We start from the raw sequence: 15,907 nt of genomic DNA, 5'->3' as shown, positions 1-15,907 counted from the left end.
ACTGAGCTTGGCTGCCATTGGTCAGCTCAGGATGACGTCACATTTCCCTCTTTGACCCAACAATGCCCAGCAGCACTGAAAAGGCTGGGCCCTGGCTCAGGCACACACAGCGGGAACATTTCAGCCCATGGAGGATACTATCTAGCTTGCTCCTGTAGACCAATCACTGCTATCCAATCAGCAGGATCAGAATTCATGTTTTTATAAACATGGGAAAAGTAAGCAATGTAAGACCGAAAGTGAACGTCTCTCCATATGTCCATTTTATGATGGACTTAAGAAGTCAAATGAGGGAGCAACATCCAAACACCTATTATGATTTTACGGAATTTTCTAGACAGTGTTCTGAAAAATGGAAGACCATCTCGAAGAAGGAAAAAAAGAAGTATGAAGCCCTGGCCAAGCGCGACAAAGATCGGTACCAGCGTGAAATGAGAAACTACACCGGCCCGAGAAGGGAGAGAAGAAGGAGGGATGTGAATGCACCGCGGAAGCCCCCATCCTCGTTCCTGCTCTTCTCCCAGGACCATTTTTGAGGAGATAAAAGAACAACACCGAACTGGACCAGGCGCAGTGGCAAGGCTGCAGGGGAGAATGGGCCAGGTGTTGAAGAGGATAAAATCCCCTACGAGGAAAGGGCTGCGGTTCTGAGGGCCAAGTACCTTAAAGAACGGGAGGCCTACTACCGCCAATGCCAGCGCAGGAACTAAAACTTCAAGGGATGGGGCAAACCCAATCTGAAACAATAAACCCCATTCAACTGGCTTTCTGGCTCTGGTGTTTAGTATTTTCTGATTGTCCTTGCATGCTATGCTGTGGTAGTGAGTGGTTTGATTCAGGTCTAGCCTTGGGAAGGTTGGCTCTCAGGGAGGCAGCTCTAAGATAGGGAACTGACTGCAGGACCCAAATGGCCTACATTGACATGGGTGGGCAAGCACATGTGAAAAGCCATTTGTGTACGGGGAGTCAGCTCTATAGCTGCCTTTGGGACCAAAAAGTATAGTGATCGGATCAGTGATTTCTTAATACAAATCCTAGCTTTTGCTGCGGCTTGCATTCTCATGAGAATGGGGCCAAAAAGACAGCAAATTGTGCTGTCTGTGCATGCAAGCATTTTGATTTTGATTACAACTCTGGGTTTGGAATCAAGTTGTTTGGATTTCGACACATCAAGGTCCATGTGACAGGATAGGTTCCATGTGGGGCCTCCAGTCTCTTGAGGGTTAGGTGCATCTTCTCTGACTAAACCCAGACCCGGGCTGTCCTCTGCTGTCTATGTGTTGGGGGGCTCATCTCAGCTGGTGTATGCTGCCTGGTTGGTGGTCCGGTGTCTGAGAGATCTTGGGGATCCACGTTGATTGAGACTGCTCGTCCTCAGCTTCCTCCAGCTTTTCCCTAATTCAACCACAGGGGTCAACATGTTCTGTCCATTGGTTGGGTGTAAAAACCTCCATCAGACTCTTTCAGCAGCTGCTTTTTGGGCCTTTTGGAAAGCAGTCTTGGTAGCTCACTGTTTGTAAACATGAGTTTTGCAGACAAATGGATGGAACTAGAAAATACCATCCTAGTGAGGTAACTCAGACTCAAAATAGCATGCATGGTATGTGCTCACTAATAAGTGGATATGCTTTTGGCTACAAAAGAAAAAAAATACAAACTACCCAGGATAAAACCCACAGAACTCAAGAAGGTTAACAAGCTGAAGGGCCCATGTGAGGATGCCTCAATCCCACTTGGGAGGAAGAAGACAGCAATTACAGTGGGGTGTGGGGGAGACCTGGCTGGCAAGGGAATAGGGAGGGGAAGAGGATCAGGTATTGGGCAGGGAGCAGGGCTGAAGCTCTGAGGAACAGCAGAAAGAACAGAAACAGGCAACCTCAGGAGGTAGGAGATGGGGGGGACCCTCAAGAAGGTACCAGGGACCTGGGAGGTGACAGACTTTCAGGACTCAAAGGGAGGGGGGACCTTAGATGAAATGCCCTTCAGTGGGGAGAGAGTGCTTGTAGAGCCTGCCTGGTGTGTACTGCCTGGTTGGTGGTCCAGTGTCTGAGAGATTCCGGGGGTCCAGGTTAATTGAGACTGCTGGTCCTCCTACAGGGCCGCCCTCCTCTGCAACTTCCTCCAGCTTTTCCCTAATTCAACCACAGGGGTCAGCAGCTTCTGTTCATTGGTTGTGTGCACATATCTGTATCTGACTCTTTCAGCTGCTTGTGGGTCTTTTGGGAGGGCAGTCATGATAGCTCCCTTTTTGTGAGTGTCCCGTAGCCTCAGTAATGGTGTCAGGTCTTGGGGCCTCACCTTAAGCTGAATCCCACCTTGGGTCTGTCGCTGGACCTTCTTTTCCTCAGACTCTTCTCCATTTCCATCCTTGCATTTCTTTCAGACAGGAACAATTATGGGCAGTTTTGACTGTGGGATAGCAACCTCATCTCTTACTTGATGCCCTGTCTTTCTACTGTAGGTGGGCTCTACAAGTTTCTTCTCCTCATTGTAGAGCATTTCATCTAGGGTCTCTTCCTTTGGGTCCAAGATTCTCTCACATCCCAGGTCTCTGGTACATTCTGGAGGATCTCCCCAACCTACTTCCTCCCAAGGTTGCTTGTTTCCATTCTTTTTGCTGGCCCTCGGGGCTTCAGTCCTTTTCCCCTACCCAAAAGCAGACTGTGCCCCTCTCCCCACCCCCCCCCCCCATCCCCTTTCCCCCACTGGTCCTTCCTGCCCCCCCCACTCGTGGTTGATTTCTTCTCCCTCCCAAGTGGGATTAAAGCATCTTCACTTTTTGAATTCTGTGGTATCATTGGTATTCTGTACATTTTTATATTTACTAATATCCACTTATTGGTGAGTACATACTGCACATGTCCTTTTAGGTCTGAGTTACCGCACTGAGGAGGATATTTATTTATTTATTTATTTTTAATGGGATATTTTTGTTTATTTTCAAATGTTATTCCCTTTCAAGGTTTCCCAGTCATAAGCCCCCTATCGCAACTTCCTCCCCCTCTACTATAAGAGTGTTCCCCTCCCCAAACATCCCCACTTCCTGCCTATCCACCCTAACATTCCCCTACACTGGGGGGTCCAGCCTTGGCAGGACCAAGGGCTTCTCCTTCCATTGGTGCCCAACAAGGCCAACCTCTGGTATACATGCAGCTGGAGCCACGGGTCAGTCCAAGTATAGTCTTTGGGTAGTGGTTTAGTCCATGGGAGCTCTAGTTGGTTGGCATTGTTGTTCTTCTAGGGTTGCAAGCCCCTTCAGCTCCTTCAATTCTCTCTCTATTTCCTTCTACAGGGAACCCATTCTCAGTTCAATGGTTTGCTGCTAGCATTCGTCTCTGTATTTCACATACTCTGACAGAGTCTCTCCAGAGACAGCTATATCAGGCTCCTGTCAGCATGCACTTCATAGCTTCATCAATATTAGTTTTGGTAGCCATATATATATATATATATATATATATATATATATATATATATATATATATATATATATAGTATAATCATATGTGATAGGCTCTGAATGGCCATTCCTTCAGTCTCTGCTCCAAACTTTGCCTCCCTATCTCCTCTTATGAATGTTTTTGCTCCCCCCGTTAAGAAGGACTGAAGCATCCGCACTTTGGTTCTTTCTTGAGCTTCATGTGGTCTGTGGAGAGTATCTTGGGTAATTCAAGCTTTGGGGCTAATATTCAGTTTCCAATGAGTGCATACCATGTGTGAACTTTTGTGATTGGGTTACCTCGCTCAGGATGATATTTTCTGGTTCAATCCACTTGCCTATGCACTTCATGAAATCATTGTTTTTGATAGCTGAGTAGTACTCCATTGTGTAGATGTACCACATTTTCTGTATCCATTCCTCTGTTGAAGGGCATCTGGGTTCTTTCTAGCCCTGGCTATTATAAATAAGGCTGATATGACCATAGTGGAGCATATTTCTTTGCTGGATGTTGGAGCACCTTTTTGGGTATATGCCCAAGAGAGGTATAGCTGGGTCCTCAGGAGGTGCTATATCCAATTTTCTGAGGAACCTCAGACTGATTTCCAGAATGGTTGTACCAGTCTGCAATCCACCCAACAATGGAGAGTGTTCCTCTTTCTCCCATCCTCACCAGCATTTGCTGTCACCTGAGTTTTTGATCTTAGCCATTCTCACTGGTGTGGGAGGTGAAATCTCAGGGTTGTTTTTGATTTGCATTTCCTGATGACTAAGATGTTGAACATTTCTTTAGGTGTTTCTCAGCCATTCGGCATTCCTCAGCTGTGAATTCTTTGTTTAGCTCTGAACCCCATTTTTAATAGGGTTATTTGGCTCTCTGGAGTCTAACTTCTTGAGTTCTTTGTATATTTTGGTATTAGCCCTCTATCTGATGTAGGATTGGTAAAGATCTTTTCCTGAACTGTTGGCTGCCATTTTATCCTAATGACAGTGTCCTTTGCCTTACAGAAGCTTTGCAGTTTCATGAGGTCCCATTTATCAGTTCTTGATCTTAGAGTGTGAACCATTAGAGTTCTGTTTAAGAACCCCCCCCACCCCGTGCCCATGTGTTTGAGGCTTTTTCCCACTTTCTTTTCTATTAGTTTGAGTGTATCTGATTTTATGTTGAGGTCCTTGATACACTTGGACTTAAGCTTTATACAGAGCAATAAGAATGGGTCAATTTACATTCTTCTACATGCTGACCTCCAGTTGAACCAGCACCATTTGTTGAAGATGCTTTTTTCCCCATTGTATATTTTTGGTTTGTCAAAGATCAAGTGTCTGTATGTGTGTGGTTTTATTTCTGGTTCTTCAATTCTATGCCAATGATGAACTTGTCTGTCTCTGTACCAGTATCATACAGTTTTTATCACTATTACTCTATAATACTGCTTGAGGTCAGGAATGGTGAGTACCCTAGCCGGTTTTTTTGTTTGTTTGTTTTTTGTTTGTTTGTTTGTTTGTTTTTATTTTTTAATTGTTAAGAATTGTTTTCTCTATTCTGGGTTTTTTGCCTTTCCAGATTAATTTGAGAATTGCTTTTTCCATGTCTTTGAAGAATTGTGTTGGTATTTTGATGGGCATTGCATTGAATCTATAGATTGCCTTTGGTAGAATGGCCATTTTTACTATGTTAATTCTGCCAATCCATGAACATGGGAGATCTCTCCATTTTCTTTCTCAGCAGATTTGCTGTTGCTATCTAGGAAGGATACTGATTTTTCTATGTTAATTTTCTATCTGACTATTCTAATGAATGTGTTTGGGAGAGGTTTTTGGTCCAGCTCTTAGAGTCTTTATGTGTATGATCATATCATGTGCAAATAGGGCATATTATTTTTTCCTTTCCTAGTTGTATTATCTTTATCTTCTTCCCTTGTTGGTGCTATGACTAACTCTTCAAGCATTGTATTGAAAGGAATAAAGTGACTAACTATCCTTTTTTTCCTAAAAGCACTTTGATCCATATAGGATCATGTAGGCAGTAAGATTGATGTATTTTAACTTTATTATGTGAGATATGTCCCACATTTCCTTAAATTTTCCATGATAAATGAAGGGATATTGATAACCTGAACCCAGAAATATGAACATCACATGTTCTCTTTCATATGTGAATGGTAATTTTGAACCTTTAGCTGTTTGTTTAAATTATAGTACCCACAGACATCAAAAAACCATTAAGAGGGTATGGAAATGAATTTAAAAGAGAAAAGACAAAATGCAGGTGCCATAAAGGAAGAATGTGTAATAATGAAACAAGAAGAGTTATGTGGGATTGGCAGTGGAAAGGCAGGGTAGTGGAGAGAATATGGAAACTTGATGGTAAGGTCCCATTGCTGAAAACATTGCATACTGAGTCCTAGAATATGGAGCAATCAAGTTATCACTGACAGGAAGCTTCATCCAGACTGGGTAACTTTCATAGTGTTGGCAGATAAAATGCATACTATCAGGGGAGAAAATTAATAATCAGTCTTTCCCAACTATGAACTCCATGACCTATAATAACCATCCTCCTGAAAAGCTATGCTAGTTGATGCAAGAGCAGCATGAATTTTATGAAAGAAATCAACCACTTTCTGATTGGATATAAGTCCCACCCCACAAGACAGAACTCGGGCATGGCATCATTAATAGAACCACAGTTCCAAGCTTAGGTAGGTTATAGGATATAAATTAACATTAAAATAAGCATAATAAAATAATTATCTGGATATAAAATTAACATAATAAAAACCAGTATCCTTCCTATATACCAAAAGCTACTGAGAAAGAAATAAATGAAACAACCCAATTAATAATAGCTCCCAAAATATAAACTACCTTGAAAAAAATAAAATGAAGTCGTGAAAGACTTACATAACAAAAACTTGAGGACAGTAAAGACAGAAATTCTTATGCTAAATTGACATAGTACTAGAGCAACACTTAAAGACTCATAGTTAAGTGCATCTTTCAACCCCTCTTTATTTCAGTAGATAATGATTATATACAGACCCATAACTAGTCCCTGTGGGCAGAGTAAGACTTTGTGCAGTGCTTCCTTATAATGTGACAGCTATGCCACTCCTCTCTTCCCAAGGCTCAGGGATCACTAAGGAGGAAGTGGCAGAGAGATTGTAAGATCCAGGGGCAGTAGATGACTATAGGAAAACACACAACAGGACAGTTGCACTTATGCACTAACAATAGCTGTGACTTCATTCATAAGACCTGCAAAAGATCAGTTTAGACAAAATCACACAGATGGGAGAAATTCAGGAAATCACGATCTTAGATGCTGTTGGCAACTGATAGCAGCTGAGAAAGGAATAGTCATGTTTTGTTTCATGGATGTGGCCTATGGGTGTGTGAGGAAAGAGAGAGAGAGAGAGAGAGAGAGAGAGAGGGGAGGAGAAGGGGGAAAGAGGGAGATAGGGAGGACAGAGAAGAGGAGAAAAAGAATTAGAAAGGAATAGTAGTAGTAGAGAATTGAAAGGGAATTTGGACTTGATGAAAACATATGAATTAAGAAATTCTTAGTCAATAAAACAAGAAGAAAACAGGGGCTGTAGAGATGGCTCAGTGATTAAAAGCACTTTGACTGCTCTTCCATAGGTTCTGAATTCATTTCCTAGTAACCACATGGTGGCTCACAACCATCTATAATGGGATCCGGTGCCCTCTTCTGATGTGTCTAAAGACAGGACCATGTACTCACACTAATTTAAAGGAAGGAAAAACCAGAAATCAACAATCAAACTGAGGCAGAAACAATGTCTCTGGTAATTTAATGTTTCAGTGTGTGTGTGTGTGTGTGTGTGTGTGTGTGTGTGTGTGTGTGTGTGTGTGTGTGTCTGTGTGTGTGTGTCTGTGTGTGTCTCTGTGTGTGTTTCTGTGTGAGTGTGTCTGTGTGTGCGTGCCTGTGTATGTCTGTGTGTGTCTCTGTGTGTGTGCCTGTGTGTATTTCATCTATATATTAATAAACAATGCCTGTGTGTCTTAACACTTACGTTAATACAACATTAGTACATAGCCCATCTCTCTAAAACTTCAACATTTTACCTAAGCCTTCACTCTATTAGGGAGAGAACTTACCAAAGTATATATCACATGTCTTTAGTCACTATTCTTAAATTCTTAGTCTGATTTCATTTACATTTTTGTTACTATTAACAATGTGGAATAGTTTAGTCATATCATTTGAAAGGTCAGGTGGTAATTTCTTTCATCGCAGTTCCAAAATATGAATAGATCAGAAACTGTCCATCTGTATGGGCAGTCTTAGCAACTCCTAGGTTGAATGTACAATCCCAAGAATGCACTTCACTGCTATTCCAGAAGAAGAAACATTCATCTTTCTAGAGCCCTTCTGCTGTCTGGCTGACATCTCTCCTTTCTCCTCCTGTCTTGGGCCAGCATCCACAAGAAACAGATTTTGAGCTGGAACTGGCATACTGGTATTTTCATGGGTAGTACTTTAACAACCCTGGACAGGAATGGGGAATAAAGGACTTGTCAGAGATAAATTATATTGATGTGCAGTTACCATAGTGCCTTAGCCAGATATATAGGGAAAAGTGTAAGAAGAAATATGAATTTCTTGAGACATGAACAAAAAAGAAGGTATCAATGTTCCATATACCACATTAGATGTGGTCTGTCTCTGAAGAACACATGTAACCTCATATGAAACAATTCCCTTCTGTGATATTGATTCTGCATAAGAACACAGCCTGGAGCCAACACTATGTAGTTAGTTGCTAGAATGAACATTGCACTTTGTGGTAAGAATCTTAAGACAAACTTATGATCAACTATACCTTTTTCTCACCCTCTATATATTTCCTTCATAAACAATGTCTCCTCTGCGCACTTCCTATATAAATTAGAAGTGTCTTTGAAGCAGATCTATAATTTTCTCCCTCCTCCATAAAATGTCCTTATACTTGTTAGAATATTGGGGAGAGACTGACTACCTAATGTTACTGTAAAATATGTACTTAATAAACAGAGAAAATGAGTAGTCCCTCTTTGTGTTTGAACTTCCTTTTCATTGTTCAGGGAACATTCTTCTGTTATTCAGTTATATAAAGATGAAAAGAAAAAAAGGAGTCAACAAAAGAAATGAATCATTTGAATAGCACAATTGCCATTCTGCAGTGATCTGGAAAATTCAATATTGCCACTTAAATCAGATTTTCAAAAAAGACTTGACCTTTACCAGTGGCCATATAAGTAGAAAGGCCAGACAAACCAAAAAACAAAACAACAACAACAAAAAAAAACCTCTCATCTTTTTCTGTTTCCATGTATCCTTCAGTCTACCTTTGTTTCCATTGATTCTGAATCTAATCTTACATTCACTGAGAACATCTTTATGTCTATGTGAAACCCAAAATCAGTGGGTAAAAATAATAATCACGTTAATTTAGTTTGCTATAGTGGTTTATACTTTCTTTATGTTTGCAAGAAAAGAGGATTGTTTAGACAGTCACCTGTTTAGAGTCAGCACCATTTAAGTTATGCAGAAGTTTTGACAAACCAACTTTTATCAATGTCCTTAAATGTGTTTTTCCTTCCCAAGTTACAGTTGTAGTTCATCAAAGCAGCACAGCAAAGCTCAACTGTAACATGCTTGCTCGGCCCTTCTGTGGTGTAAGTGTAGAGCATCCCAGTTACTTGTCTAAGCAGCATGATTCGTGATAAGTTAGGAAGTATCCCCCGCATCCCCACGAACTTCCTGTTTCTCAGTCACGCAAATGCTATGTCAGCCATTTAGAAGAGAATACGTGCAAATTAAAAGATTAATTAGTCACAGATTTAAATTGTTGAGAGAGGTCCTAAAGAAGAATAAGAACATAGATATAATGTCAGTTCCTGGGCCATGATCCTAGCAGGGTAGTTAAGAAGCAGTTATAGGGTTGGCTTTCAGTAAAGCACTGTGAATTTTATACTTGGGCCACTAGGCTACAGTTCTATACAAAGAGAAGTACAATTTTACGTTCAAAACATCAGTATTTTGCAAAGCAATCATCTGGAAAGTCCCACCAAAAATCTGATGATTCATTGTGGCTGAGATGTGACTAAAAATAGTTGTCTTCAAGACCTGTCAATACCCTGTTTCCATATTTTGGTTTTCATGTATTTCAGGGCAAGTATCCACATCTTACTTCATTCTGTAATCCTGTTGAAGGATGAAGGAGAAAGAAAGGCAGAGTTGTGTTGTTCGAGATCATGGTAACATTCTCCTTTGGCATTAGCTGACAGCCCTACTACACTCCACAACTCCTTTCTCCAAGCATTCAGAAACCCAGCCCAGCCTGTTTACTCAGGGGGATCTTTTTGGCTTCTTTGCAGCATAGCCGCCACCCATGTGTGTTTCAGTGTGGGGCAAGATTTCTGGACAATACTAGTCTCCAAACGAGAAGAGAGAATGACCCTTGGATTTTCTGCTTGCTTCGGGGAAGTAGAGTGGCATATTCTGTGAAGCATTGGGGAAAGGGAGTGCTACATCCTATGACTCACTGGCTTGTTTTTGTTTGATGGTTTCTCCTTTTCACTCTACCAACCCCAAGCACCTTCTGAGATTTCATCAGAAGCTTCTGATGATGCTTCTCAATCCTCACTTATTTAGCCCACAGATGTTCTCAGAAAAGACGCCTCTGACTTTCCCATTGCAATCATGAACTCTATCTGCATCTTAAGGACTGAGGTCTCAATACTCTAGGGCATTCATCCCTTATTGTCTATAGCTCCCACTGTTCAATCATCTTCTCATACTAGAACTGAGACAGGGTAACGTAGTACTTGCTTTATGGAGCTCAATACTCAGTAGGTATTTGCTACAATCATTATCAAAATCTGTACTGCTAGAGTGCCCAACACAGAGCTCTACATATAGAGAATTTTAGAAGCAACATCCATGTAATTAAGCATATGTGTAGTAAGAGGCTACTTCCCTCACATTTTCCCTGGAACAGCAATCAGTCTTCACTGACGATTCACTGTGTTACATGCTCTGCTCTGTCTGTGCAGGAGTTCTTTCATTTCCTTTGAAAGACCCCCAGAGTGGGGAGACCCTCACTCAAGTCTCGGGATGACGTGACCCCCCCAAGAACTCACACAAGACCTTGTTGTAATCACATGAGGTTTATCGATAGCAACCAGTGCACTGGGGTCGAGACTCATCCCCAATGCAGGGCAGTGGAGTTCGACCCCCAGAGGCTGGGAGAAGAGGTATTTAAAGGAGAAACCACAGCTCGAGGGGGCAGGGATGGTGTCATTGGAAAGTGTGTAGAATAACAGTGAAAAATCACAAGGAAGAACTCTCTGTCCCCCAAGATTGTTTCCTAAGAGAAGCTGTCTCCTACTTCTCAGATTGTTTAACTTCATGGTCCGCTAGTTCCTGGGAGAAGTTGTTTCCTGCTTCTCAAGATTGTTCTCTAAGATTTATGGTCAGCTAGTTTCTGGGAGAAAGCTGTTGAGCTGGCCAATGTAATTATCCATTCTATAGCCCTAGGAGAGGCTTTTTTGGAACATACAATTCTGGGGCCTAACCTGTAAACTTTGTGTCTAGGGGGGCAACTTTAAAACTTTTATCTTTTACCTTGATCAAGCCCGTTGGGTTTTGGTGTCTTATACTTCTCTGTGTTTGCTTTCTGCAGATCATTCCTATCACCTAACGAACATCCTGCCCTCTCTCACTTCCCAATTTCTTTAAGTCTTACCTTAAATATTATTTCATCTAAAAACGTTTTTCTTTACTTCCCTTTATATACCAGTGTGATTCCTTTCCTAGGCACTCACACAGGACCCATTACTGGGCAGTGACTAGTTGCTTGTCTATGTCCTTTTAAATTTCCCACCAGATCACACATTTGCTGAAGCCAGGGACTTTTGCTACCTTATTTAGATTCAATTTTATGGTCGGTCCCAGCATCACATATACAGTATACTTGAAATATAATGAATATTTTTCAGTATTGCTATAGAACTCTAAACATAAAACATAGCTTCTTGTGTAAGCTATCCTTGAAACTCACTTAAACCTGATTCTGTCACAGGAAAGTCTAATGTAGGAGTCTATACCAGTCTATCCTTCTCTGAGAGGTAGAAAAATAAAATGGGAAAGGTATTCATGCTTCTTGCCACTCAGATTATTTGTAACTGTTATACACATCTGCCTCTCAAATTGTTTGAATCAGTTCAAGGCAGTGCCAGCTCCAAACTACAGGACCATTCTCGGAGACAGCAATCATAAAGGACTGACACATGAAAAATACAAAGGAATGAAGCCAAATCTTTTCATTTGTCATAAAATTCTCTGCAGCCAGGGTTGGTCAATAGCTTGGCACTTCTCATAGCCTTGTATTCCCCGATACCTTGTTGGAACACGAGCTAAATAATGACTAATGGAAAAGTGCCAGCCATTGAGTTGCCAAAAGACACACTTATCAAAAAACCACAGTGCTTTGGAGAAAGCAGATCTAATTCTTCCCAATTCTATGAAGTGCCATCCTCTCTCTCTCTCTCTCTCTCTCTCTCTCTCTCTCTCTCTCTCTCTCTCTCTCTCTCTCTCATACAAATGTGACTTTTGACATCTTAAAGATAGAACTCCTACCTGAAAAAAAATCTATGGAAAAAAATAAATGGGAATACCCAACATGTCCACCAGCTAACTCCTAGTGTTTGGGATATTAATAACATCAGAAAGCAATAGGAAACACTTTAGCTAACACATCTTGTTTGGAAAATTGTAATGAAATTTATAAATATCAAGAAACAAGTGTGTAAAGTAGTGGATGACCCTCTAAGATGAATGTGATTACGTCTTCCCAGAATTAGCTAATCAGATGCTGTTGCTTGTGATCTTCTCCTGCTTTGGGGTTAGATGATCTGGAGTTCGGAACCTCTGATGCAGTGACACTTTGTAATGGATCAGAGATCATCTCTGATGAGAGAAGAGAAGATTTTCTGTTGAGTTGTATATAAGCTAATTGTGAAGGGTGCAAACTCATGGATTGATGTATTTTGTTGGACTTGGCACCAATCAAAACTTATATAATGTGTCTACATTGAAATCATATGCATGCTAAACGCTTAGCCAAAAGTTGGCATAGATAAATGCTTGCTTATATTTATGTTCAGGTACCCTTTTAATTAGAGCTTAATTAATTTGACCTTTAGTTTCTCTAAAAGAGTCATCTGGACTGGAACTAGATCAGATTCCAAAGACAACAAATTTTAAAAGATTATTTTCCTTCAGAAATCCTTGTATTCTTTCTTGATTTTTGTTTTCTCATTTTATTTTGTTTGGATTTTGAGACAGGGTTTTACTATGCTGCCCTAGATCTTAGACCCTATTAAGTAGACCAAACTGGCTTTCATCTCACAAAGATCTGCCTGCTTCTGTCTCCCGAATGGAGGCCTAGATCTTTCTTTGCCAAATATGGAAATATACTAAATCATGTAATCAGTTGTACTGTCTGTGGGAAGGAGAAAGGCAGATGCCGAAATGAAATTAGGAGTGCAAACGTTTGCTGCAAGAAACATACAGGAAAGGTACAAAGACAAGAGAGCAGAAATGGGTATGGCACACCTTTCAGTCTATGATGCCCGTGAAAGGAAGAGGAAAAGGAAGAGACTGTAATTTTGCATAAGGGGAATATCATACTGAAATCAGATTTCAAAAGTCTCCCTGAACCCATTAAAGAGATGTAGAGCAAATATCCTCCCATGGCAAAGTTCATTGATGATGGGAAATGCCTTGGCCAAGTTATCATTGCCTGATAAATGTTCATAAAACAGTATGCTCAAAGTAGGAGCTGAAGGTACAACTAGACAAAGAGTGTCAGATCATGGTACTCTGTATACTAACTAAATGGTAAGTTCTTCCCTGAGAAAGCCAAGCAGCACACATAGAAAACATATATTATATTCTTCTCCAAACTCACAGCCTGCTATTGCCAATGAACTAAGGCTAATCTTATTTATGTTGCTTGTCAGAATGAAAGGTCCATGAGATGAAGCAGTACCTTGAAAAAGTCTCATATTGGACAAAAGAACCCAATGCTCAGTCATTGCCTGAGGCTGTAATTGAACAGTGAATTATTTCTTCTGGCTAAGGTTTACTATTAAGGCTAGGCCAGCTTTGCATAGGCATTTCTATGGGAAAATGTCCTAACTAACTCCCATTACCTATAGGAAATTTTGTTTTAGATTTTGCTAATAAAAAAAAGAAAAACAAAGTGATCAAATCCTGCTCCTCTGTAAGGGTAATGAAAAACTTGCAGAATCCCACGGGAGTCCCACAACAACTTGGGGCAGGGGGTGTTATCTTGATTGTGTTGCCTGCTCATGAACCCCATTCCCCTAACTGGGCCTCTTTATCTGGTCTCGAAGGGAGACAATATGCCTAGTCCTTCAGTAGTGACATGTTGTACCAGGGTGGGTTGGTATTCAGGGGGCCCTACCCCTTCTCAGAGGAGATGGGAATGTGGGAGGAATTATGTGAGGGGGTAATTGGGAGGAGGGGGGCTGTGATTGGGATATAAAGTGAATAAGTAAATAAATTAATGGAAAAATTATGAGATGCAGATAAAAATAGCAATAATGTGCTTTTAAAATCTATGGGGGGATAACCTACAGAATAAACCCTTTGAGAACTCAGGAAACAGGGCTGGAGAGATGGCTCATTGATTAAGACACTGGCTGCCTTCAGGCCCCAGACCAGAGGTAAGACCAACTTTTCTGCTCCAAGTGACCTGCCTGGTGGACTCAGGACATACAAAAGCAATATTCCTCTGGGACAGACACTTCCAGTTTCTAGTTGGTGCTAGGACCTCGCTGATCCTGGCCCACAGCTTGCTCCTCCCAAAGCCCATGTAACAGACAGCTAGACCAGTGGAATAGAATTGAAGACCCAGAAATGAACTCACACACCTATGGTCACTTGATTTTTGACAAAGGAGCCAAAACCATCCAATGGAAAAAAGATAGCATTTTCAGCAAATGGTGCTGGTTCAACTGGAGGTCAGCATGTAGAAGAATGCAGATCAATCCATGCTTATCACCTTGTACAAAGCTTAAGTCCAAGTGGATCAAGGACCTCCACATCAAACAGATACACTCAAACTAATAGAAGAAAAAGTGGGGAAGCATCTTGAACACATGATCCCTGGAGAAAATTTCCTGAACAAAAGACCAATGGCTTATGCTCTAATATCACCAATGGGACCTCATAAAGCTACAAAGCTTCTGTAAGGCAAAGGATACTGTCATTAGGACAAATGGCAAACCAACAGATTGGGAAAAGATCTTTACCAATCCTACAACTGATAGAGGGCTTATATCCAAAATATACAAAGAACTCTAGAAGTTGAACCACAGGAGACAAATAACCCATTTAAAAAATGGGGTTTCACACACCTATGGGCACGTGATTTTTGACAAAGGAGCCAAAACCATTCAATGGAAAAAAGATAGCATTTTCAGCAAATGGTGCTGGTTCAACTGGAGGTCAACATGTAGAAGAATGCAGATCGACCCATGCTTATCACCCTGTACAAAGCTTAAGTACAAGTGGATCAAGGACCTCCACATCAAACCAGACACACTCAAACTAATAGAAGAAAAACTAGGGCAGCATCTCGAACACATGGGCACTGGAAAAAATTTCCTGAACAAAACACCAATGGCTTATGCTCTAAGATCAAGAATCGACAAATGGGATCTCATAAAACTGCAAATCTTCTGTAAGGCAAAGGACACTGTGGTTAGGACAAAACGGCAACCAACAGATTGGGAAAAGATCTTTACCAATGCTACAACAGATAGAGGCCTTATATCCAAAATATACAAAGAACTCAAGAAGTTAGACCGCAGGGAAACAAATAACCCTATTAAAAAATGGGGTTCAGAGCTAAACAAAGAATTCACAGCTGAGGAATGCCGAATGGCTGAGAAACACCTAAAGAAATGTTCAACATCTTTAGTCATCAGGGAAATGCAAATCAAAACAACCCTGAGATTTCACCTCACACCAGTGAGAATGGCTAAGATCAAAAACTCAGATGACAGCAAATGCTGGCGAGGATGCGGAGAAAGAGGAACACTCCTCCATTGTTGGTGGGATTGCAGACTGGTAAAACCATTCTGGAAATCAGTCTGGAGGTTCCTCAGAAAATTGGACATTGAACTACCTGAGGATCCAGCTATACCTCTCTTGGGCATATACCCACAAGATGCCCCAACATATTATTAAAAAAGACACGTGTCCACTATGTTCATAGCAGCCTTATTTATAATAGCCAGAAGCTGGGAAAGAACCCAGATGCCCTTCAACAGAGGAATGGATACAGAAAATGTGGTACATCTACACAATGGAATATTACTCAGCTATCAAAAACAACGACTTTATGAAATTCATAGACAAATGGTTGG

At 41.1% G+C, this 15,907-nt stretch overlaps 1 pseudogene; it reads left to right on the top strand.

Moving 5' to 3' along the window:
* Positions 1-209: 209 nt before the first annotated feature.
* Positions 210-710, top strand: LOC116888179 (annotated as a pseudogene).
* Positions 711-15,907: the final 15,197 nt, after the last annotated feature.

The sequence above is a fragment of the Rattus rattus genome, chromosome X (assembly GCF_011064425.1).
Source record: "Rattus rattus isolate New Zealand chromosome X, Rrattus_CSIRO_v1, whole genome shotgun sequence".
Taxonomy (NCBI): domain Eukaryota; kingdom Metazoa; phylum Chordata; class Mammalia; order Rodentia; family Muridae; genus Rattus; species Rattus rattus.
The sequence above is the reverse complement of the archived record's forward strand: the minus strand, read 5'-3'. Positions and strand labels throughout refer to the sequence as shown.